General features: G+C 40.9%; 1 long non-coding RNA gene and 1 other non-coding gene across 2 annotated transcripts; one reads left to right on the top strand and one right to left on the bottom strand.

Annotated features, from left to right (window-relative positions):
- Positions 1-248: 248 nt before the first annotated feature.
- LOC132616351 (small nucleolar RNA R71) lies at positions 249-355 on the bottom strand. Its single transcript, XR_009573138.1, has one exon. It is a non-coding gene; the product is annotated as a small nucleolar RNA R71 (small nucleolar RNA).
- Positions 356-21802: 21447 nt separating this feature from the next.
- On the top strand, positions 21803-25887 carry LOC132615704 (uncharacterized). Its single transcript, XR_009572803.1, has 2 exons — positions 21803-22232; positions 24683-25887. It is a non-coding gene; the product is annotated as an uncharacterized LOC132615704 (long non-coding RNA).
- The last annotated feature ends 1116 nt before the right edge of the window (positions 25888-27003 follow it).

Below are 27003 nucleotides of genomic sequence, written 5' to 3' on the forward strand. Positions count from 1 at the left end.
TTGAAGGTTATTTCCGAAATTATTCGGAGGATTGTCCACTTCGACATTTAAAGAACTTCTTGCATGTGTGTGCTCAACAATCCTAAGGTGTTGTTTCTGCTGATGCACTTCGGTTACGGGTCTTTAAATATTCCTTGGCTGGCCAAGCAAGGGAATGGTATGAAAAGCTCCCCAGCAATTCTATACATACCTGGAATGAGTTAGCCAATACATTTTTGAAGAAATGGTTCCCGCCAAGCAAAAGGGCTGAACTTCGAGATAAGATCTTTGAGTTCAAACAGTTCCCGGGGGAACAATTATATTCGGCATGAGAGCGGTTCAAGTATTATCTAGCTCAATCTCCAACTCACGGATTTTCGGATGCTATTCTCACGGAGAAATTCTACAAAGGCTTAGATACAATGAATCAGATTGCTGTCAATACTGCCGTAAGAGGATGCTTCATGGACAAGTCATTTATCGTTATCACCCGTTTGCTTGATAAGCTCACCACCCACAATTAAGCTTGGCACTCGAGTGATAGTGAAATCCTGTCATATGGTAGTCCCTCTGCTGCCGCGGTGGCCAAAGAAAATCATGAGCGAGATCATGCTTTTGCTCAATTGCAAACCACCGTGGATTTGTTGTCAAAGAGGCTTACGGAGAAAGAAGCTAAAAGTGTGAATGTTGTCGAAGAGATGCCATCTCATGCTCCCGGAATGTACCAAGTCTCGGAGGAAGCTTATCTATAGGGGCAGCCACAACGTGAGGATGCAAATTATATCGATCACTCTCAAGAGGGTTATCAAAAGCAATGGAGACCCCAACAACAAAGCAATCAATATGGCCAAAATGAATATGGTGGTTCGGACAGGAGGGATTACAACAACAACAATTATGGTAATCGAAATCCCAATGCCTATGTTCCACCAAAGGGCCGCACATCTAACTTTCAGAATTGGCGAGAAGGTCCTTCCAATTATCAAGGGACTTCTCGAATGGAATCTATGCTTGAAAAGATACTGGACAATCAGCATAAGAGTGACAATAAGATGGAGAATTTGACCGAAGTGGTAGGCTCTCACACCGCTTCGATTCATAAACTTGAGTCACAAATGCGAGATCTTTCTCGTGAGCAACATCCACCGCAAAGAGGGGGCCTTCCTAGCGACACAGTTCCGAACCCAAGGGGTAGTGGAGGCGATCCCATTGCCTCATGCAAAGCTATTTCCACTAGAAGCGAAAATATCCTTGATGCGGTAAATTAGAAAGTGGTTGAACCTATAATTGTCAAGCCGATTGTTGATGAGGTTATTGAATAAGAGGTTGAAGAAGAAATAGAAGCACCAATTGAAGTGCCTATTCTTGTTGAGAAAGATAAGGAAGTACACCCTAGTGTTCAAAAGGGTGACGAGGAGCCAAGTGTTGAAAAAGCTACCGGTGATAGCTTTCAAAAGAGCAAGGTCACGGGGGCAATTAAACCCTTGATTCAAACATACAAGTATCCTCCCCCATTCCCACAAAGATTGATGAAAAGAGCGGAGGATGCCAAGTGCCAACACTTCTACGATCAATTGAAAGGGTTGTCAATGAATATCCCATTCCTATACGCATTCCAAAAAAGTTCGGGATTTTCTAAATACTTAAAAGATTTGTTGACGAAGAAAAGGCCAATCAATCATGATACGGTGGGAGTCACCCACCGTGTGAGCGCTATTATTTCTTCATCAAAGGTTGAAAAGAAGGGAGATCCCGGGGCTTTCACTATCCCTTGCACCATCGGTCATCATGAATTTTGCTCGTGCTTTGTGTGACAATGGGGATAGTATTAATTTGATGCCACTAGCCATATATAAGCAATCTGGTTTGGGAACACCGAGACCAACGAGCATGCGTCTCCAAATGGCCGATAGAACCATCAAAAGACCGGTAGGGGTTGTTGATGACATCCTTGTTAAAGTGGGGGAATTCTTATTACTAGCAGATTTTGTCATCCTTGATTGTGCGGTTGACAAAGAAGTCCCAATTATCTTGGGAAGGCTATTTCTTGCCATCGGGAGAGCCCTAATGGACTCGGAAAAGAATGAAATAAAATTCCGGGTCAATGATGAAGAGGTAACTTTCTAAGCTAGCAAGGGGTTAAAACTGCCTAGTGCTTATGAGAGCATTTCGGTCATTGATTCGTTCGATGTGATAGACGAAGCGGTGGAGCATAAGTTAGAAGAGGAGCACTTTGACGAGACACTTTCGGCTATTTTGGTGAACTTCGAGGCGGATAACATGAAGGGGTATATTGAAACAGTTAATTCTCTCATTGGCCGGGGTTCGTACTCTTATAAGCCGAAGAAATTATCTCTTGATCTTGATAAAAGAACCACTCCTTCGGCTAAGCCTTCGATTATTGAGCTTTCAAAACTTGAGCTCAAGCTACTTCCTTCTCATTTGAAGTATGTTTTTCTTGGCCCAGATAATACTTTACCGGGTATTGTCTCATATTTTTTAAGTGAGGAACAAACTCAAAAGGTGCTTGAAGTGTTGCGGGCTTATCGAAGATCTATTGGGTAGACTATTGCGGATATTAGGGGAATTCCCTCCGGTATTTGTAAACATAGAATCGAGCTTGAGGAGGATAGTTCATCAAGTGTAGAGCATCAAAGGAGGCTAAACCCTCCTATGCAAGAAGTGGTCAAGAAAGAGATAATCAAATGGTTGGATGCGGGTGTTGTATACCCAATTACAAATAGTCCATGGGTTAGTCCGGTGCAATGTGTGCCAAAGAAGGGGGGCATCACTGTTGTCCCTAACTCCAAGAATGAGTTGATTTCTACAAGGACAGTCACCGGATGGAGAGTGTGTATGGACTACGAAAGCTAAACACCGCAACTTGTAAAGGCCACTTCCCTATGCCTTTTATTGATCAAATGCTTGATCGGCTAGCTGGAAGAGCTTATTATTGCTTTTTGGATGGGTACTCGGGGTACAACCAAATCAACATTGCATTAGAGGACCAGGAGAAGACTACTTTCACTTGTCCCTATGGCACTTTTGCTTTCAGCCGTATGCCTTTCGGCTTGTGCAATGCCCCGACTACTTTCCAACGGTGTATGATGTCTATTTTCTCAGATATAGTGGAAGATTTCTTGGAAGTCTTCATGGATGATTTTCTGTTGTTGGTGACTCCTTTGATGAATGTCTTGCCAATCTCGGTAAGGTATTGAAGCGGTGTGAAGAAACCAACCTTGTACTTAATTGGGAGAAATGTCATTTTATGGTGACAGAAGGGATTGTCCTGGGCCATAGGATTTCCGAGAAGGGCATTGAGGTAGATCGAGCAAAAGTTGATGTCATAGCCAAGCTCCCTCCACCAATCTCTGTCAAAGGGGTTCGCAGCTTCTTGGGACATGCCAGTTTCTATCGGCGGTTCATCAAAGATTTCTCCACGATCGTCAACCCGATGTGTAAGCTTCTTGATAAAGAAGCTAAGTTTGTATTTGAAGAGAAGTGCCTTAAGGCATTTAATGAGTTGAAGGAAATGCTCACCTCTACTCCAATTATTGTATCTCCGGATTGGTCAATGCCATTTGAGCTCATGTTTGATGCAAGCGGATTTGCTATTGGTGCGGTGCTTGGGCAAAGGTACAACAAAATCATGCACCCAATTTATTATGATAGCAAGACCCTCAATGGAGCTCAAATGAATTATACCGTCACCGAGCAAGAGCTTCTAGCCATCGTCTACGCGTTTGAGAAGTTTCGGGCCTATCTACTTGGATCCAAAGAAGTTGTTCATACGGATCATGCGGCCTTGAGATACTTGACAACAAAGAAAGATGCAAAGCCACGGTTGATTCGTTGGGTATTGTTGTTGCAAGAGTTTGACTTTGAGGTCAAAGATCGCAAAGGTTGTGAAAACCAAGTTGCAGATCATCTATCTAGACTTGAGGAAGCTAGGAGACCAAGTGAAAATCTTGAGTTAAATGATGTTTTCCCTGATGAGAGGCTCTTGGCTATATCTTGTGAGGTTGCCCCTTGGTACGCAGTTATCGCCAACTTCTTGGTGACAGGTCTTATCCCCGACGATATCAAGACTTATCAAAAGAAGAAATTCTTGAGACATAGTCATCAATACTATTGGGATGAGCCCTATTTATTCCGCACTTGTACCGACAACATCATTCGGCGATGTGTGGCCGAATCTGAGGCCATGAAAATCTTGAAAGCTTGCCATGACTCTCCCGTGGGGGGTCATCACAGTGGGAACCGCACAACAGCTAAAGTTCTTGAATGTGGCTATTCTTGGCCCACCATTTATCATGATGCAAATTTGATGGTGAAATCTTGTAACCAATGTCAACGCCAGGGGTCAATTGGGAGGAAGCACGAAATGCCAATGAATTATGTCATGGAAGTTGAGCTGTTTGATGTGTGGGGAATCGACTTTATAGGCCCATTTGTGAGTTCTCGTGGTATGCGATACATCCTTGTTGCGGTTGACTATGTGTCCAAGTGGGTTGAAGCTGTAGCATTGCCCAACAATGATGGCAAGAGTGTCACCAAATTTCTCAAAAGAAACATATTCACAAGGTTTGGCACTCCAAGGGCAATCATTAGTGATGGTGGAACTCACTTTTGCAATAAGCAATTCGCTAATCTCTTGGAGAAATATGGAGTGCAGCACAAACTAGTGGGTAAGTCGAAGTCTCCAATCGGGAGATAAAGAGCATTTTACCCAAGACGGTTAATGCAAACCGAACTGATTGGTCATCTAAGCTTGATGATGCTTTTTGGGCTTATAGAACAACGTTCAAGACACCCATTGGTACTTCTCCTTTCGGTTGTTGTTCGGTAAAGCTTGTCATTTACCTGTTGAACTTGAACACAAGGCTTTATGGGCATTAAAAAAATTGAACATGAATTGGGACGAAGCAACCAAGCTGCGGTTGTTTCAAATGAATGAAATGGATGAGTTTCGGTATCATGCCTATGAGAGTGAAAGTTTGTACAAAGAATGGATGAAACACTATCATAATGTCAAACTTCTGAAGCGAGATTTTCAATCGGGTGATTCGGTGTTGCTGTTTAATTCAAGGTTGAAGCTCTTTCCGGGCAAGTTAAAATCCAAGTGGTCCGGCCCTTTTACTTTGGTGAGTGTGTCACCCAATGGGTCAATTGAGTTAAAGTCTGACGACGAGATGCGTACTTTCAGAGTCAATGGCCATCGGATAAAGCATTACCATTGGATGGTTGATGGACACAAGATTGTCGATGCTCACCGGTTAAAACATGGCACCGGACCTTAGCATCCAAAGTGGTATTACGTCGTGCCACGACGTTAAATTGTGCGCTTCTTTGGAGATAACCCATGTGCATTTTCGCAATATATTTTTCTTTCATTCTGTTGATTTTTGTTGTTGTGTTGTTTTAATGTTTGTTGATGTGTTGCAGAACCTAAGTGTTGAACCCAGAAATTGCCAGGATAGCAGTTACACGACACATTCGACGGACCGTCGATCTGATCGACGAAACGTTGAATGCACCGTCGAGTGGATCACATTAAAGATTGGTCACTAGAAATAGTGGCAAATCGACGATAGGTTTGACGCTCCGTCGAACTGATCGACGGTCAGATCGACGGGTGTTCTTCTTCTCTTTTTCATATAAAAAAAAAGACACGGAGGGTCGTGTTAAAGACCGAACGTCGATTGATTCGACGCTCCATCGATTGAACACCCCCTCCGTCTTTTTAACCCGACGGTTCAGAAACGTAGGTTATAAACCCACGTCTGTTGCAATTTTCTATATAACGTCTCTCTCTCTCACTACCACGTCTCTCACATCTATTTCTATCTCTCTCTCTCTCACTACCACCTCCTGCTACCCTAACCCCACCCACTTTTCCCTTCCTTTACCACCCCACTACCGTCACTTTTTCCCCCCTGGCTACTACTCTGCCCCTCTTTGTGTGTGCTTTTTCGGGTGCTTTTCCATTCTAGAAAGTTGAAATCATATTCATTATACTTCCAGGTCTGTGACTTACCGGTTTAGTGCTCCCTTGTGATTGTTTGTTTTTTGCATTCCATGACTTGTGTTGCTTATTTTTTATTGTTTTCCTTGTTTTGTATTTTCGCCTGGTATGCTCATATTTTTTTTGCTGGGGTGGTTTGTTGGTTTGTTTGTGGTTGTTAAGTCATTGATTTTAGCCAATTTGGAGGGCATTGCGACAAACACACCTCATTCATGAGGTTGTTGTTTTGCCCACCAACTGTTCGATGAAATGTCAAAGTAGGGCAATGTGGGTCACGATGGCTTGGAGGGCATTACGACCTTCGACTTGTTTTGCCCGCCAAATGTTTTCCCTAGTCTAACCCAAGCCAGCATGGGGTGAAGTCTGAGTAACCCCAAAATACGTGACGATTGGCACATCGGCCAAAGAACTGTATGGGGTCTGTAGTTTAGCATGCAAAAACATACGACACTCAGTTAGCCGGCCTGTCGATTCAATAAACGGACCGTCCTATTCAACGTCGAATGAGCCTTATAAAAAGTCCTTGGCAAAAACAGCATCGACGGTGGATTCGACGACCCGTCGAATCGATCAACGGGGCGTCTTTCCCACCATCTTTCAGTTCAAATTTCCAGTGGCCAACTTGGTGTTGTAAAGAGATCGATGGCCCGTCTAATTGATCGACGGGGCTTCTTTCTCACCGTCTTATGATCAAAATTTCCAGTGACTCACCAGCGATCGACGATGCGATCGACGGCGCGTCGAACAGTTCGACGGGAACTTCGACGCTTCATCGATCTGTTCGACGACTCTTTAGCACATCGACGGACCACTGGCAGCTTTAACAATGATCGCATGTCTTGTATTTTTGACTGATCTGTTATGTTTCTATGGTTATCTTAACAATGAAGTGTGTTCTTTTCTCAGGTATGCCTCCAAAGAATCCAGTAAAGCGGGGTGGTGGTCCCAGAAAAGGCCGAGGTCGGGGTCAAACAACCCTTACTCTTGGGACGAACCCTCTAACTCTAACAATCAAGACGTAGTCCTAACAACTCGATCGAGGGCTCAGACCACCACACCCCAAGCAGAATCACCCACTTTACTCTCCTCTCAGTCTACTAATGGGACTTCATTATCCACATCCGCTGATTCTAGCGATGCAGTAATAGACCAACCAGCCGCTCCTGAGCGAAATTTAGATGAGGAGCACGAGCGGCTGCAAAAGATGGAGATAGCGGCAATTCGTTTCCCCTATGAAGGGTGCCGAAAGTACTATGTAAAAGGGGCGACTACAGTCGATGGGGGTCATCCGAGACATTCACACAGCCTCCAGGGGATTATTGCCCGACCATGGTTTGGGAATTCTATGCTACCTACAGGGTAATGCTCGAGCAGCGCCACAAGAACAAGAGAGCTTTGAAAGCCGCCCCTCTATTGGACACAATGTATGTTCGGGGTGTCCATGTTGACATCTCAGCACGCACAATCAACCGGTTTTATTTTGGTGATGACTTCGTGGCACCGACCACAGTGGAATATGATGATAAATTTGAAAGACGGGCTGAGCAATCTGTACGGGAATGGTTTGCGACGGTGATGGCTAGAGGGCCGGCGGACCAGGATCCGTGGTTGAGAAACTTGGGTGCCAAAATCCATAAGGCAGATATCAGCTTGGAAGCTAAATTTTGGTGGAATTTCGTCATATATCGGGTTCCTCCCACGGGAGCAGATAACATAGTCACACCGGACAGAGCAGTGGTTGTGGCTGCTATGCTATCGAGGTACCCAATGAACTTGGGTGATTTGATCAGTAGGGCCATTCGGGCACGCATACTACAGGAGGCGACAACCTTGATATTCCCGTGCCTTATCACGCAGTTGTGTAGGTTGGCCCAGGTGTGATACAGTGATACATTTGCAGCTACTCTCTCTGCAACAAAGGTGTGCGACATCACACGGAGTAGGGATGAGACCCTCCGTACATCTCAGGCCACCAGTACTTCATTGCTAGAGCTCATGGGTGAGCAGGCTGAGCATGTCACGGATTCAGTACCACAGGGTACAATGGATATAGGCACAGAAGGCTTGTCCACCACAGAGGCCTCCACACCAGCTGTAGCTGATGCCACCCCTTCTTCTGAGGCACCACCTTGGCCTGTTGTTCCATCTGCATCTCCTATTCCTCCGTCAGCCGCAACATCAGCTTTCCAGGATCTCTTTGTCCTCACCAGAGCCAACTTCAGAGAGTTTGCAATCAAGGCAGAGCGTGCTGATCAGCAGGTGACCCGGATATTGTAGCAGTTGGGTAGGTTCGTTCGGAAAGAGATTTCATCGGAGTTGGAGCCTCTTCCGGAGGCTATGGAGAGGCATCATGCTAGAGTTAATGCCCGTCTTGACAGTTTGGAGATGCGGATACTCACTATGGAGAAGAAGAGTGAGTCTGGTACTTCGGGGGATTTGAAGACCGAGCTTGACCAACTCCGAGCTGAGATTACGGCCCTTCGGACGAGAGAATAGGTTATTGTAGATGACCTGACACCACCTGCACCAGTCGCCAGCATTTTCGATTTGATCAGAGTAGTTGACTTGGTGACTAAGGATGAGCCTCGGGAAATCCGCAAGAGAAAGAGGCCTGTCACATTGGCTGATGATGATGATGATGAGGAGGAGGATAATGAGGATGAAGACCTCGAGCTTCAGGAGGGTATTCGGCGGTCACGCCTGGACATGATATTCACCGGCGCATCTTCCAGCACTAGTGCTATACCAGCGCCAGTCAGGCCGATCACGATAGCTCCTCAGGACCTACAGCCACAGAGCCAGTCAGCTCCACCGCTTCAGTCCACCGAGCCAGCAGCAGAGAGGGCCCCCATTCAGACTGCTGCGGGGGAGGCACCTCAGCAGCAAAATCAGGATTAGAGTATTTCAGGTCGGCACCACCACCATGGGGTGATGGTATGATTTTTGATGCATTGGGGACAATGCATCTTCTTTTTGCTGGGGGTGGGGTAACATGATGTACTTTTCAGTATTTATATTTGTTTTATGGATATTTATATTTGTTTTATGGATTAAAGTAATTGTGACTTTCATGGTTGTTGCATTTTGTACTTATGGCATGGATTTTGGATGAAAAAGGATATTTATGATGTGTTTTATGGATTGATTTGAAATTGACCCCTCCAAAATTTTATTGCGTATCTCAGGTTGTAATGAATTGACATGTATGGTTCTTTTTGTGACATCATAGATATTAGAGTGTGTATGAATTGAGTGTTCAAATCCTTATGCCATTGTGAGTGTGAGAACTTCTTGTGTTCATTGTTAGCATATGTGGATCCAGAACTTGCCTGGTAGGTCATGCTATATTGCATAGGATAGTCTGTTGTGAAGTGATCATAGGCTTTCCTTCTGAATAGCCACGTCAGCCATAAAAAGCCCAAAACCTGTTCTATATGAATATCACTAGTTCCCACGTTGAGCCTTTAACTTTGTCTCTTGATTAGCTGTAACAAACCTTTTTCCCATTTCATGAATTCATTCCATCTTTGCATCCATTCCCTCCTTGACACTACTAGAGAAAAGAGGCAAATCTCCTAAGCTGGGGGTGGTATATGTGTGAAGTAAAGGCCAAGAGCCTAAAGTTGGGGGTGTCTGAGTTGCATAATCGAGGACTAGATGTGATAGCGGATTAAATTTGAGAAAAGTTTATAAAAACAAAAGAGAATTTCATGTACATATGTGTATGTATATATATGTATATATATAGTTTTATAGCAATAATAATGTTGTCTCATAAAAAGATTGTAAATTCCAGTAAGAGTAAAATCGCATCTTAGTCATGAGTTGAAGAATGAATAGATTGGGCATGAGAAGAAAGGTCAAATTTTGTAGTGTCGGGGAGGATGAGTCACTAATTCCCAAATGAGTATCCTACCCTTCCCCGAGCCTACATTACAACCCAAGAACAAGTCCTATAGTGATCACAACTAAACCATCCGAAAGTGTTAAGCATTGAAATTAAAGGCAAGCATATGGTATCTGCACTTGTAAATCATGAACTTCTTTGTGAGCGCGAGTGCTTTCTATTCTCATCCATCCTTGTCCCGATTCTTATTGAAAAATTGTGTGTGGGACATTCTCCAAGCTAAGTGAGGGCATAATGGTGAATACTCGACCGCATAAATGCTTCTAATAATGTGATATCATCAATTGAAACGTCAAAGTCAATTCTAACAAGTTGTTTTGAAAGAACTCTGTTTGGGAATGATGAAAGATGGAGTTGATTTGAAAAATGCACATGTTGGTAGCGATGAGCAAACACCATTGTAGTCGCTTTTACTTTATTTTTAGCATAGTGACAATTTTATTTTGTGGTTGTTTTGTCTAACTTGCTTGAGGACAAGCAAAGATCCTAAGTTGGGGGTATTGATGTGCCGCGGATTTGTGGCATATTTGACGCCTTTTTACTATGAATTTTGGTTGTTTTCAAGTAAGTCTGGTTCTCGTTAATATGTTTTGTTGTGTTTTAGGAAAATAATGGCCCAAAAGCAAAAAGCAAAGAACAAAAGAAAAATTGGCCAATGAAGAATCGACGGTCTGTCGATCAGCCGACGAACTGTCCTTTGAAACGTCGATAAGCTCGATTTTCCAGTGATGACAAAGTTGAAGACGACAAAAGACGGAGGCATCGACGAAGCGTCGAACTGATCGACGGTTCTATGTTTGTGTCGTCAAGCAGGACCTCTCAACAAAAGGAGAAAAAGGCGGAATACTCGACGGAGCATCGAACTGGTCGACGGCACCGTCGAATGGAACACATTCCTGATGGTACAAAGGATGGAGAAATCGACAGATCATCAAACGATCGACGGTTCGTCGATCTTGCTATCGGGGGCACTTTTGTCAGTTTTCTGCTGTGCGTTTTTGGAGTCTATTTAAAGAACATTTTAGGTTTTTCTTTACATTCAGATTTTATTGTAACCACTTAAAAAGTCCCATTGGTGGGTGAGCATTGAATACTCCCCTTTTGGAGCTTAGTGAAGACAACAAAATTTCATTCTCCGTCATCTTTATTATACTTTGTAAGCTTTATGTCTCATTTATTGCTAACTACTTTTGAGACCATAATGTGTGAGTAGTGTCTTTAATCAAAGTTGTGGACCCAAATGATGGGTACTATGTAACAGGTATATAACATTGTATATATATATATATAATGGGTTGTGATGTGTTTTATTATTTCTCGTATTCATTGTTCTATAAGTGGTTGCAAACACTTGTTCATGCACAAACCCTAGTTCATTTGGAAAGATGAACTAGGGTGTGATTTGAAATAATATAACAAGGACTCGGGGCGCTAACCCTCGTTTAATGAACTCTCTTAGGGATAAGATGAGTTCTACTTAGCATATTTAATCAACCTTTTTTATAACTTTTCTGCATTTGGGAAAATCATGAAAAGAAATACTTTCTAACTATTGGAAAATATTAAAAAGTGTATTAGAGATTAAGTGCATGCATAACCTCGACCCATTAGAAATATATCATATTGACACCCATAGCATAACATCTAATCATTGCGGGGACACAACTTTGGTTCTCAAAATCTAAACAAATTCCAAACACTTCAGAATAGTTATTACAAACCAAATCTCTTTTCAAAATATTCGGAATAGGATTAAAGCCTTTAAAGACTAGTATCGCATACAATTAGTACCCTTTTCTCTCCATATTCCCTGTGGGATTCGACCCCAACCTCGTTTGGGTTACTATATTTGACAACGTCCGCTTTACGCCATTAATAGGTGTAATTTGAGCGTATCAGTCAGCTATGATTGATAATGGGTGTCCTTACATAACCACATCAGGACAATCCAAATGTTAAAGACATTGCATTCCTCAGACTTCTCTACCTAAGCTATCTCTAAAGCCAAGGGACCTGGTCCGACTTGCTCAGGTTAGTAGTCTTTTTGAGCATTTACATACGTCATTAATGTAGTTGAATGCAGTGTCAGTCCTTTCTCCCGCCTTCTGAAAATTCATCTCATCGATTCACATTCTTCAAGCCCGACTCGCATTGATCCAATAACCCTCTCTCGACCAATCAAAAGGGGGCTTCTCATTTAATCTTTAAACCAATGTGCTTTCTCTCTCCTCATCTCTCAAATTCTTCGTCGATCAAAACTCTTTCCTGTTCCTACAACTTCTTCATACTCAAATATTGCCATGTCTAACCAAGTGTTAACCTCCTCAAATGCTATTGAAGCCATCCCCACACTTCCATCCTCTCAAGCCTCTCTTCCAACTGACTATCCGTCCTCTGTTTTCGAGCCAGAAACCCAAAATTTCCATGAACAAAATCAAATAAGCTTTGATTCTAAATCAACCGTTCCTGGTCCCTTTGACTCTCAAAAGGAGAAACAGTCACTAAATTGTGCCCTTGAATCCTCACACCCCTTTCAGTCAGAGAAACCCATCCCCGATAATAGTGTTAATTCTGTTACTATCTCTAAACTCTTTGAGCTCACTGAGGAAGGAAATGAAAAGGATAATGGAGTGAAGATACCTAGCAAAGATGAAACCAAGGGAGGTGTGAGAGGTTAAAAAATATTGGATGAGGCAGCAGTAAACTCAGGTAATCAAAATCTCTTGGACTTAGAAGTAAACGTAGATGAGTTCATTAATCAGGAATATTTGCATGCTGGGAGTGCACTAGAAATTGAGGGAAATGTGAAAATTTGGATAATGTCATTGAAAACACTAAGTGTAAGGAAAGACTAAGTGTATCCCAAACTGCTGATAATATTGATGAAAGCACTAAAAATGTGGAAACTAAGGATAAGGTTACACTTGAAGTCTCTGTAGAAGGTGGTAACTTGAACAGATCCTTGGGTAGTGGAAATCTTGTTAGAAATGTTTCAAATATTGTAAGTGGATGTGCCAATATAGGAGAGGAGTGTCAGTCCTCGAAAATGCAAGAAAAACAAAGAAACGATGAAAAAGCGAGTTCTGCGGTACAAGGGAAGGTACCTGGTTCCAATCAGGAGACTTCGAATGCTACGCCTCAATCCACCATTGTGGTTCCTTCGAAGAAATCACCAGCAAAGGGATTTAGTTTCGCTAAAGGGTCTGCTAAAGGACATGGTACTGCAAAAACATTCAAGAAATGAAAGTTGGGAAAAGGTAAGTCTACTGCATAGAAGAAGACCTATTTTCAAAACGTTGAAAGTCCACCCCCTTCCAGACCAAGGACTAGAGGATAACTTGCCTCGCAGTCCAAGGGTAAGCAGAATACAAGGAAGAAAAGGCAACTGATAAAAACTGCTGAGTTGAGTCAACTAAGGGACAAAAAAGCTATGGCAATTATAGATGAAACTTAAGAAGAGGAAGAGATCTCTTTAACAAAAAGAAGCTCTAGGAGTAAAGAAAAACCTATTGCTGACACAAGAAAGGCATGAGTGAAAGTTGATGAAGGAGAGAAAGATGGCATTGAAAGAGGAAAGGTACAAAAGACTCCTAAAAAAAGAAAATCACATGAAAAGGAAGATGTTGGATCCTCAAAAAGAAGAAAGTCATGCATGGATAAGGAACTTGGTTCCTCCAAACTGAGATGTTCAAAGGATGGGAAGGATACCAAGGAATGGCTGAGCTATTGGAAATTCTGAGAGTTCAAGGATGGGATCGTCTTCTTGAAGGTCCTGCTCTAGCATATAAGGAAAAGGTCGCTGATTTCTTTGTGAACCTGCAATACACTGATGATAACACTCTGGTGTGCAAGGTTGGAAAAGTTGATTTTACTTTAAATGAGACTCAGCTCGATGAGATCTTGGGAGTACCCACTGAAGGTGTGAAGAAACTTGGTAAGGACAAGGCCTCTGACGAATTCAAAAGTCTGATACAGATTTGGTGAAGAGATAGCCACTGATACTCTCTACAAAAAACAGATGAAACCTACCTATCAGCTTCTTTTTGAACTCGTCAACAAAGTACTATTACTCCAAAAAGAGAAAATATGCATTGCTTCTAAGAAGGACCTGGTCCTTATGGAAATCTTGGATGCTAGAAACAGAGTCAGTCTGCCCTCTCTTATGATCGAACACATGGTGAAGGTGGTTAATACTAAAAACGGTGTACATGGACTCCCCTATGGAATCTTACTGACGAAAGTATTTAAACACTTCAAGGTTGCTCTGGAAAATGTCACTAAAGGAATCAAGAAACAAATATTTTCTCTGGGTACGTTAGAAGAATGTGAAATCATACCTAAGAAAGGAGGAGTGGGATGTACTTCCACCATTTCACGATTGATTGAGGAAAATGATAAAGCACTAGCAGATATAGAGAGGCTGAAGGTTGAAAATTCTTTGGTAAAGACTGAAAATGCAAATCTGAAAATAAACGAAAATGGCCCTAGTACAGTGCTGAAGGCCGAGAATGATGGGCTAAGGGAAGACAATGCCAGACTAAGGAGAAAGGTTGAGGAGCTCCAAGAAAAACTATTGGCTGCATATCACACAGCAAATGCTAGAGTAGACATGCTGATTGCAGCTCTCAACTCCAACAAATCACCCACCCATTGACTCTCTTTTCGCTATATCAAGTCCTTGATCACCTTGTTGCTGTTCTTGTTCTATTCCTAAACCTTTTTAGGGAGTATAATACTGACAATGTTTTTGGGGACTTTATTATGTATGTTTATGCCTATATTGACTGCTATGATCTCTATATATGTATTTCTTTGATTCATGTATTGTTGCTTCGGACAATCTCTGCTTGTAAAGTTGATAGTCCCTTTTTCGCTGATGCCAAAAGGGGGAAATATAGGGATGTTATAAAAAGAATACTAGATACTTTTAATGTAGGCAGTCTAATAAGAAAAGGAAGTCAAGGGGAACCTAGTTTCCAAATGGAAGATTGGTAATTGTTTTTAAAAGTAAAGATGGTCACATGCTGTTAAAGGTCAAATCAACAAGGGGAAGAATGTGACATTGCCAACGATGAGGGACATGTGCATGACATGTTCTTTAAATGTTGATTAGAAGATGAAGAATGTGACCTGCTCTCATTGCTCAACTTTTTGCTGAAAACTGACTATGCAAGGGTACCTGGTCTTGATACGGTGCAATCGTATTGAGGGACATGTTCTTAGGGGAAGTTGTTCATAGTTGTGAAATGGTTCAACATGAAGATTGAAGGTCTAGTATGAAAAAGCTACGTTATTCATCGTACCTGAGCTTACTCTGGAGGAGAAACCTTGGTCCTCAGGGGGAATATTACTTACAAGTTTGTCATCATCAAAAGGGGGGAAATTGATGAGCTATAGCGTTTCATAGTTTTGATAATTGACAAGCGATCCAAGGACCAGGTCCTCCATCAGGTCCTATGAGAGTATTTGTACGGTACTTAATAGCTATAAAGCTGTTGCACTGTTCAGGCAGAACTGCAGCAGCACAGCTGTATGTATGATAGAAACTAAGGGCTCTTGAGAAGTCAATATTCATGGTCACATGTTTCTCACATGCTCTCTACATTGGTCTCATACATATACAACATGTAGGGATTAGTTTGACCTAACACTTGCAAATCCAAAATGATATATTTTTCACAAGTGCAGCCGCCACCCCTATCAAGGTGCTCTCAAGAACAAGTCTCAACAAGCCAAAGGACCACATCCCCGAATTGAAGAAGCTTTAAGTCCTTAGGTTGTTGAGTCTTTGTTTCTTTGTTCTATATATTGTAAACCTACATTCCTTTGAGAAAGGTTGTTTGTAGGTATTTTCTTGATCCTTGTTTTCAAACAGTGTGTTAACACTTTGGTTAGAGTAGTCGTAGTGGTTTGAATTCTCAAGGGGTGCCCTTGAGTGGTACACTAGGATTGTAAAACCTAGAGGAGTAAAAGGGGTGAAGGTTGCGAAGTTGTTTGTGAGGGAAGATTAGTGTTCTAGATTCACCTACAATAGAGGTATTGTGAGGGGTAGAATTAGGAACTAATTCTGAGGACCAAAAACTTGTGATCTTACACTTTTCCCAATCTAGTGAAGTTGGAAATCCTACCGAGGTAGGTCGTGGGAGAACAGTTCAGGGACCAGGTCCCCTAAACTGTTTTGAGTAAACTCTCAAGCTGTGAACTAGGCAACGGTGAACTTGTAGGTTCTATCAAAATGAAAGTTGGGCTAAAATTAACATTCATTCAATCAAATAGATATTGCATTATTGTTTCCACTTTAAACACTTGCACTCTACTCCTTTACATTTGAGTCATCTTAGCCTTCCTATTGGTCTTGAAATTAGCAGGATACCCTATTATTTTATAACACTTCTCTTTAGATGCCCTGGCTTGTTGCAAAAATCACATCTCATCACCTGTCATATCAGAATCTGTAGAGCCCTTCAAGATTGCATTTGATCCTCCAAAACACAACCATTTATCTAAACTTCCTCTCATATATCTTATTTTTATTCCCAACAATAACATCCTTCTCTCGTGTGACTTTTTTGTAAGTAAGCTTTCCCAAATGAACTGGGGGTGTTGTATTTCATTCTAAGAGGTTCAGTTTACAACGCAAGGATAGAGATTATCCTTCAAAAATGGGCTAACAGCAAAAACCAACTTATTGCCCATACTATACATAAAAGTTGGTCTAACTAACATAAAAGTTTGCATAGTCTCTTGTCCATAAGATAAGGTCCCTTTGCTCTCTTAGGTAGTTGATGAGCTGCAAAATAAACATTACCAGTTTGAGAGTTCATTGCTAGTCAATCCGTAAGTTGATTAGCTTCTCGATAACAATGTCCAAAATTGATACAAGCATGATTCAGAAGAGTTGAAGTGTCTTTTATAATTTTGTTCATCTTGAAACTGCTAGCTTTTATAATTGTTTGTGATCAGTATACACCTTTCAAGTGACAAAAGTCACATTCCATATTATAATTCATCTTTTGGTTGTTGCCTGATTGTGAAGTGAACATAGCAGTTGATTCAACATTTCCTGAATTCCCAAAATAGTTTCTTGAAACCATCTTCCTACTCTCATCCTGAGCAACAATGGCATAAGCTTGGTTGATTGTTGGCAAGTTAGGTATCATAAGAATCTGACTCCTGGCTTGTTCAAAGCTATCAACTGGAAAAGACAGTATCATTCGTGTGCCTGATGGTATCTGCATTGGGAAAAATTATAGGGGCTGGTAAATCTGTTCACGGTGTACGAGGAAAAATAGGAGATTTCTCTTGGTTACTTTCAATTGGGTTTTCCCACGCAACGCAAGTGTTTTAAATTTGAGGAAAACTTTGAAAATATATTCTAGATTAATAACTGTGACTTAAAAATAACACCAAGCAAACTTCTTAAGGATATGACGTAGAAATAAAAATAAACTTAATCAATAACTACAACAACCCAGTGAAATCCCACATCGTGGGGTCTGGGGAGGGTAGAGTGTACGCAGACCTTACTCCTACCAAGGTAGGACGGCTGTTTCCGAAAGACCCTCGGCTCAATAAAAGCATAAAAAGAAGTCAGATAAGGTTAAGAGAATCAGAGAATCAAAGCGATATGAAATGAAATAATGCAAGCGACACAGATAACACAGGATAATCAAAGCACAGGAAATAACAAATAATAGCAGAAATCTGACCAGAAGAAATTATATTGTGATAATGCGACTACTAATAAGAACGGAAAACGAGACTATCTACTAGCCTTCTACCCTAATTTGGGTCCTCCAAACCCTCCTATCTAAGGTCATGTCCTCGGAAAGCTGTAGTTGCGCCATGTCGTGTCTAATTACCTCTCCCTAATACTTCTTCGGCCTACCCCTACCTCGTCTGAAACCATCCATGGCCAACCTCTCACACCTCCGCACTGGGGCATCTGTGTCTCTCCTCTTCACATGCCCAAACCATCTCAATCTCGCTTCTCGCATCCCCACCTTATCCCGAATATGCTCATTCCTAATCCTATCACTCCTGGTGTGGCCACACATCCATCTTAACATTCTCATTTCGGCAACTTTCATCTTTTGAATATGAGAGATCTTAACTGGCCAACACTCCGCCCCATACAACATAGTCGGTCTAACCACCACTTTGTAGAACTTGCCTTTAAGTTTTGGTGGCACCTTCTTGTCACATAATACTCCGGAAGCAAGCCTCCATTTCATCCACCCTGCCCCAATACGATATGTGACATCATCATCAATCTCCCCGCTGCTTTGCAAAATAGACCCAAGGTACTTGAAACTACTTTTCTTCTGGATGGCTTGGATACCAAGTCTCACTTCCAAGCCAGCCTCCTGAGGTGCTTCACTGAACTTACACTCCAAGTACTCTGTCTTGGTCCTACTCAGCTTAAACCCTTTAGACTCCAGAGTATGTCTCCAACTCTCCAGCTTAGCATTAACTCCGCTACGAGCCTCGTTGATTAGGTCTATGTCGTTCGCGAACAGCATAAACCATGGCACCTCACCTTGAATTTGTCGTGTCAATTCATCCATCACCAAGGCAAATAAAAACGGACTAAGAGCTGATCCTTGATGCAACCCCATCACAACTGGAAAGTGCTCTGAGTCTCCTCCTACTGTCCTTACCCTGGTTTTGGCTCCCTCGTACATGTCCTTGATCACCCAAATGTACGCCACAGGTACACTTTTAGCCTCCAAGCATTTCCATAGGATCTGTCTTGGAACTTTGTCATAAGCCTTTTCTAGGTCGATGAATACCATGTGTAAGTCCTTCTTTCTCTCCCTATACTGCTCTACCAACCTTCTCACAAGATGGATGGCTTCTGTAGTTGAGCGTCCCAGCATGAATCCGAACTGGTTCTCTGAGATAGACGCACCTCTCCTCACCCTCATCTCCACCGCCCTTTCCCACACTTTCATAGTTTGGCTTAGCAGCTTGATACCTCTATAGTTGTTGCAACTCTGGATATCTCCCTTATTCTTGTATAGAGGGATCATTACACTCGCCCTCCATTCGTCGGGCATCAATGTCGTCTTAAAGATGACATTAAACAACCTAGTCAGCCACTCCAAACATTCTGGGCCCGCGCTATTCCAGAATTCCCCAGGAATCTCGTCAGGTCCGGTCGCTCTTCCCCTGCGCATCCTACGAACAGCACCCTTAACCTCGTCAACCGTAATACTCCTACTATACCCATAATCGTGATGCCTTCCTGTATGTTCTAATTCTCCCAACACAATGTGTCTGTCCCCTTCTTCATTCAAGAGTTTGCAAAAGTATGACTGTCATCTCCATCTAATGAGAGTCTCCTCTACCAATACTTTTCCATGCTCGTCCTTGATGCACTTTACTTGATCCACATCACGTGCCTTTCTCTCCCTCGCCTTGGCTAGCCTGAACAATTTCTGGTCCCCTCCTTTCTCTTCTAGTTCAGCATACATGCGTTCAAAAGCTGCCGTTTTTGCCGTCGAAACCGCCAACTTCGCCTCCTTCCTCGCTATCTTATAAAGTTCTGTATTCGTCCACTTCTCCACCTCATCCTTGCTTTCTATCAACTTCGCATACGCCACTTTCTTTGCTTCCACCTTCCCTTGAACTTCTCCATTCCACCACCAGTCCCCTCGATGCTGACCACGACTACCTGTCGAGACCCCCAACACTTCCCTTGCTACCACCCGAATACAACTAGCCATCTTATCCCACATACTGGTCGCATCCCCACTACTATCCCAGGCTCCCATATCCTTCAATTTCTCTCCCATCTCCAGGGCACTAATCGTTGTCAAACTCCCCCATCTGATCCTAGATCGGTCCTCCACGACCCTCTTCTTCCTCGTCATCTTGATCGCTAAATCCATAACCAAGAGCTTATGTCGGGTTGTAAGATATTCGCTCGGAATGACCTTACAATCTTTGCACAGACCTTTATCATCCTTCCTAAGGAGTAAAAAGTCTATCTGAGTCTTAGCCACCGAACTACGGAAGGTTACCAAGTGTTCCTCCTTCTTTGGGAAACTTGAATTGGCTATCACCAACCCAGAAGCTCTTGCAAAATCCAAAAGTGAGACTCCTCTTCCATTCCTTTCCCCGAAGCCAAAGCCTCCATGCACATCATTATAACCTCCCGAAATAGGCCCGATGTGTCCATTGAAATCACCTCCCACAAATAGCTTCTCAGTAGGCGGTATGCCTCCCACTAATTCGTCCAAATCCTCCCAAAAGCGCCTCTTATCCTCGTCGCCTAAGCCCGCTTGCGGCGCATATGCACTAATAATGTTCAAAGTGAGTCCTTCAACGACCACCTTAATCGACATCATCATATCAATGGCTCTCCTAACCTCTACCACCCGATCCCTTAATTCACTATCTACTAAAATGCCCACCCCATTTCTATACTTCGACCTACTAGAGAACCACAGCTTATACCCGTCTACCTCCTTAGCTTTAGGACCTACCCATTTGGTCTATTGGATACAAGCTATATTAATCTTCCTCTTCTTAAGAATCTTAACTAGCTCTATGGACTTCCCCGTTAACGTCCCAATGTTCCAAGATCCTACTCTCAACCTAGACGCTCCTCTAAACCACTTACCCCTCCTAACCCTCGCCCCCGTCCCCGAACGAGAACATGACCCTAGTCTACCATCACTAAGAAAAGCCACGAAAATGAGTATGAACTAATAAATTATTTAAAAGTCTAAAGTTGGCAAAATGTAACTACAAGTGTATGGACAAATAATGGATATGGCAACCGGAGGTACCAACTCTAGTTGACTGAACCTGGTCGCCGCCGGAAAACACTGTTCAACGTCCGAGTACTGTTCACACTATTCACTGTTGAGTTACTGTTCACTGCCAAAATTCTGCTCACAGAGACCTGAAACAGGAGAAGAGAGGAGGGGGGGGGGGGGGGTGGAAAGAAAAAAAGAACAAGAAAAGAAAAGGAAAAAGGAGAGAGAGAGAGAGAGAGGGTTGGCCGGAAAATGGTGTCGGAAAAAGTCTCCGGCGATGACGCAGTTGTGTTCTGGCAGCGCTAGAAGCAGCTAAAAAAAAGGAGAAAAGGAGGAGAGAAGAAGAAGAGGAGAAGAAGAAAAGGGAAGAGAGAAAAAAGTAGATCTGGCCGGAAAAGTGGCCGGCGTTACCTGGTCGCCGGATTTACCTGAACAGTGATGCGGTCTGGTCGCCTGACGGCGTAGCGGGTGGGGTGGAGTGGCGGGTGGGGTGGAGAGTTGGAGAGTAGAGGTGAGAGAAAGCAGAGAGAAAGTAGAGGCATAAAAAAAAAATATCCTCATAAAAAAATATCCTCAAACTTAATCAATAACTGTGACTTAAAAATTGGCTAATGCACCACGCGAAGCGTGGGCCCTGTAGACACGTAATTTTGACCCTTCCCGTGTATTTCACCTTATAGTTTTTAAATATTTCTTTTAATTTTAATTTTTGACGTGTCGATTTTATTCCATTTTTATTTAGTAGGCTTATTTACGAAAATAAAAAAGAAACAAAAATATTTGCTATTTTTAGAGTATAAGTTCTGTGTTTTAAAGAAAGAAAAATTACAAAAATATGCTTTATAGGTTTTAATTTTGCTTAGCCAGTTATTTATTTTAAGATTTTTTTTAGTTATCTAGAAATAGTTACTAAATATTTTTTTGTTTTTACATTTAAAAAAAAAACGAGCAAATAGGATTATACCACCTCACCACAAAATGACAAAAAGTTATAACCAATTTTATCACAAAAAATGGGGAGGAACACGTGCTAGGAGGGTATTATTGTTGGGCGTGGGACCCGCATAAAAAAATGAAAAATGAAAAAGATTAATAAGGACATAGGAGGGAAATTTTATTTTTGTGGATCCCATAATTTAGCACATGCACACAAAAAGGAAAAGGAATGATTTTATAAAGGAGGTAAGGATCATTTTGGATATAAAAATAAAGAGAGGGACCCAAAATCTTTTCATCACTTTACACCCTATATATATATATATATATATATATAATAGAGGACCCAATACCCTTGAAAAAACCTAGCCGCAAGACACATTTTTATAGACATTAGCAATACCTAGCCGCAGCAAAAAAAAAAAAAAAAAACCATCTTTCTCTTCATCCCTTTAGAAAATAATGAGATAAGCCATGAGAACACTATAGTATTTTCATATTTTTCTACGCTCTTTTGGCCATTCTTCACTTTCTTTCTCCAACAAAACGCAGCACTGAGTTGGTGATCCCGTTTCGAGGTTCGTTGTAGGTTCTGGTCTTGAGAAGCTCGCCATTAGAGGTGTGTTTATTTCTCTCATCTTTTCTGCTCATTTTTTACGAACTACCATGTTGATGTATAAGTTTGGATAAAGATTTTTGAGGTTTAAAGTTGAAAGCCTTCTTAGTCCACTATTTATCCCTTTTCTTCTATCTTACTTGAATGATTAGTTTGTCAAACTTTCTGATATAAGGTTTATACTGTGGAATATGGCTCATTGTTGAAAGAATGATGTCGACTTTTTAAATGCAGTAAGCTTAGCCTGAAATCCATGTTTAACTTATTTAGCTTTAAGTACCTGTGTGAGCTTGATCACATTGCCGGTCCCAAGCCCGGATAAAGGAGGAGGGTTGCCGAGGGTCAATCGGAAACAGCCTCCCTACCCAGGTAGGGGTAAGGCTGCGTACATCTTACCCTCCCCAGACCCCACTATTGTGGGATTACACTGGGTAGTGACCAGGACCAGGACCAGCTTTAAGTACACTCAATGAGTTTTTTTTTTTTTTTTTGGTTGTGTTGTTAGCATGATTAAAAATATGGGGTTTGCACGTTTGTTTAGATTCCAACAAGTTTTGCTAAAATTAGCTTTCTTTGTTTTTCAATGTTAACAAAAATAGTATAACTTGGTCAAAAATTTAAAAAAAAAAAAAAAAAAGGCTTTCCATGCTTCAGCTACATTTTTGGGTGTTGATTATTAGTGCTAAGATCATGCATTATTTTGCGTAGAAAACATTTCTTTTGTTATTTAGTGTTCTGAAATGTGCAATTAACTGAAGTTAGAATGAAGTTTTATCTTTAATGGTTACGTAAGTGATTATTTGTTTTGGCATGAGTTGTATAAATTAGGTGTCATTTGTTTGAGTGTGTTTTTTTTAATTTATTTATTTATTTATTTAACATTATCTGGTTCAGTGCTTTAAGAATTGAACAAACTAGTATTTCATTGTTTAACTTTTGCATAAAATTAAAAGGTTTTGTAGCTTATCCAGTAAAAGAGTAGTCAAGAATTTAAGGCTAAAAGTGAGAAAGTTCATTCCTTTACTTTGATGCAATTTAATCGGGTACAGTAATTAATATCTACATGTGCATTGTTTAGGTGTTCATTTTTATTTGAATATTAATTGAAAAGGAAATCCAATGGTATCATGATTTGATTTTATGTACAAATGAAAAATGCAACTTCTGACATTGATGGCATAAAACAGCCGGTACTATAATCACGTGGTTACTGTTTTTTTTTTTTTTTTTGAAAAGTCTCTGTTTATTTAAAGTGCTTGAATTGATGTTTCTGGATTTCTTGGTTTTGTGCTTGTAGTGATAATAAGCAGTTATGGCGTTTAATCGTTGAAGGTCCAAATAATTTGTACTTGTCTAAGTTAATGAGCTGTTTGATTGTCCGACGAATCTTTTTTAATAGTCTCGGGCTTAGAACATTACCTAAGGCCCGAATTAATTAATTTTAATTGTGAGATGACCGAGATGGGGCGCGAATGATTTCAAACCCCGTTGTCAAGAATAAAAGAAAAAAGCGGAAAACCCAATGGTAAGGGAGCGAGATGGGTTGCGAATTTATTCAAAACCCGTTGTCAAAGAGTGAAAAATGACTAAAAAATATAACCAAATAATTTTTAAAATCTCGAATTTTAAAGACAAATAATTGCTCTTAATGTTAGATGAGTTTTAGGCACGTTTCAAGATGACCATCTACTAGTTAAAGTATAGTTGAGGGGAAAAACAATAAGTAGCCAGCTCGCTAATCTTTATAACAACGGTCTAACCCTGTTACTTACCAACTAACCATATTAATTAAGATACTTTAATTTGATAGAAGCCTGAGGCAGTTGGCTAGAAGGCCACTTTCAAAATCTTTTATAACAAAAGGCCACAGTCTCAAAGAAATTGGTGATGGGTCACCATTTATTATGTCAGCATTGTCAGTCCCACAAGCTTCCAACATTAGCCCCAAAGTTTTAATAAATACATTTTGATTCCCAACCCCCAACATTTTAATTACCCAAAAAAGAAATAAAAAATTAAATATTTTCCTCCAAAAGCTCTTGATTTATGCATTTTTCATATTCTGTTTCCGGCCAAAATTTCGGTTTTTCATTGGAAAATCATTCCCTAACGACGAAAAGCTTCCCTATTTCAGCCATTGTAACTTAAGCTTTTAGAAGAACTTTTCTACTGCTGTAAAAGCTCACTTTTCCGGCGAAAATGCCTGTCGCATCAGCGACATCGGAGTTCCTTTTAGGAGTATAAATTCTCTTGTGTTGTCAATTTTTTCCATTCCAATGTCTTAGTTCGTAACTGGTAAGATCTTTATCCCTACTATTTTTCATTCTGAATCTGGTATAGTTCACCGGCCAGTCATAAACCACAGTCATCAAGCAGTTATAAACCATAGTCATAGTCTATTATAACTTTATGGCGCCGATTGCATAATATATTATAGTAGGTGATGATTACAGGGGTGAATGAGAGGAGACCCCAAAATGTTGGAATTGAAATACTGCGAGCAAGGTGACAATGCCGATTATCGTGCGTCACCAATGGTACATATAATGACTTGGTTACGAGCGTAATGGAGAGCGGGGATTTAAATTGTGATCGCATTAGTTAAATGATGTTAGTGCTGATGGTTTTAGGTTTGTTTTTAAGAATAAATGCTGTTGAGAGGTCTCAAGAAGCTTCAACATCAGAAACACCCCCCCCCCCCCCCCACCACCACCACAACCTCCAGTGGATGACGATTCAATGCAACATGAGGGCATGGGGGATCATTTAATGGATATGGATGATTTTGCTAGTGATGACGAAGAGTGTGATGGTGATGTTGAGCAGCACAGTGGATCACAAACCGACCACAGCTTCAATGACGGAACAGATTTTTATCATGGCCAAACATTTGATTATGATGGATATAAATTATTCATGTAATTTTGTATATAAAAAATAAGATTTATAAATAAAACATGAATAATACTATCATATTCCCGCATATCTTCTAACAAATCTTGCAGGAAAAAGAATACAAGAGAAATAAAGGAAAGGAACAAATTGCCAAAGAAAAGAGAACCACTTATGCATCTATAACTCCGTAGACACATCCGTGAAAAGTTACAATGGCATCTATGGCATCCACAGACGTGTCTGTCACCATAATGGCATCTATGGCATCCACAGACGCGTCCGTCACCACAGTGGCATCTATGGCATCCACAGACGCGTCCGTCACTACAGTCGCATCTATGGCATCCATAGACGCGTCCGTCACCACAGTCGCATCTATGGCATCCACAGAAGCGTCTGTCACCACAGTCGCATCTATGGCATCCACAGACGCATCCGTCACCACAGTCGCATCTATGGCATCCACATACGCATCCGTCACCACAGTCGCATCTATGGCATCCACAGATGCGTCTATGGAGAAAATGTCAGGCATCCATTTCTATAAGTAGCAAGCTACTCTGAAGACAAAGGGCATCCAATTTTTAGCAAGATACAAGAAATAGTCTTTACTCTATTTCTCTTCTTTTTATTTTATATTTGTAGTAGTAGTATTTTATTTTTGATTTCTTTCTTACATACTCCTTAATGGAGTAGTTTCTTTTTGTTGGGATAGTTGAAGAAGCTTGGTATGGCGTTATAATATTGTCTTTACTTTAATTTCTTTTCATGTCTTGATAGTCAAATCTTTGATCTTGCTTCTTTTAGTCCTAATTCTCACGGAAGGATTAACTCAAATAATTTTGTTGGTTTAAAATTGTTATCTTATTTCTTTCGGTCCTAATTCTCACGGAAGGATTGACTCAAATAAGTTTAATGATTTGAGGGGTCTCTATCTTATTTCTTTCAGTTCTAATTCTCGCAGAGGGACTGACTCAAATAAGTTTAGTGATTTTAAGGGCTAATCGCAAGAGGTCTTTATTCCCCATAACACAAATCAAGTCAAATAAGTTTTTCTATTCTTTTGTGGAATTTAATAGAATGAGATTTTATTATAATTGTACCAAGTGGATTCAACGACTCCAACTCTTTTCTTTTTAAATTTTCTAATAAGTTATTTATTTTATTTTAAGAAATTTATAATTTCAAAACCTCTCCATTCATCAATTTGATTCTCTCAAATAGTACCCAAGATATTACATATATGTAGCCTAGGTGGTTCCAATCTCTGTAGGACGATATCTTAAACTATACTAGAATTTGACAGAGTACGAGCGAATTTTCCTATGCACTTTGGCCTCGTCAGGTAACAAGGAATAATTAAAGACTTCATTAAAGAAAGTTGTGATAAAGACGCCTTCAATCTATGTATCAAAAAGCTTTATTTGAAAATACTCAAACCCCAAACAAATTCAAAAAGCTTCATCTCTCAAACCAACAATGGCCAGAAGAATCAGCGGACGACCATATAGGCACTCAAAGGTTTCAACAACCATCACCAAACTTCCTACTACTCCGCAATGACTACAAAGGGCTTTTTAATGGCATGTGCGAGGACATGAAGAGGTTGGAGAGGACTCTCCATAGGAGCACATGCTTTTTGCTTGTGAGTTTGGAGATGAACGAAGTAAATTTTGATACCCTCATCACTCTTCTTACAACCCCCTAGTTTAATTTTTTAGTTTATTTTCATTTCATTGTACTATTTTTGCAAAGCTTTCATTTGTAAAAGTATTAGATGAAAGCTTTTGAACTTTCATATATGAAAGCTTTTTGATATTTTTGTTATATTTGTTTGGTATTGCAATGATATAAATAACTAAAAACTTAAATGAAATGT

Source organism: Lycium barbarum, chromosome 10 (assembly GCF_019175385.1).
Source record: "Lycium barbarum isolate Lr01 chromosome 10, ASM1917538v2, whole genome shotgun sequence".
In the NCBI taxonomy this organism is placed as follows: Eukaryota; Viridiplantae; Streptophyta; class Magnoliopsida; order Solanales; family Solanaceae; genus Lycium; species Lycium barbarum.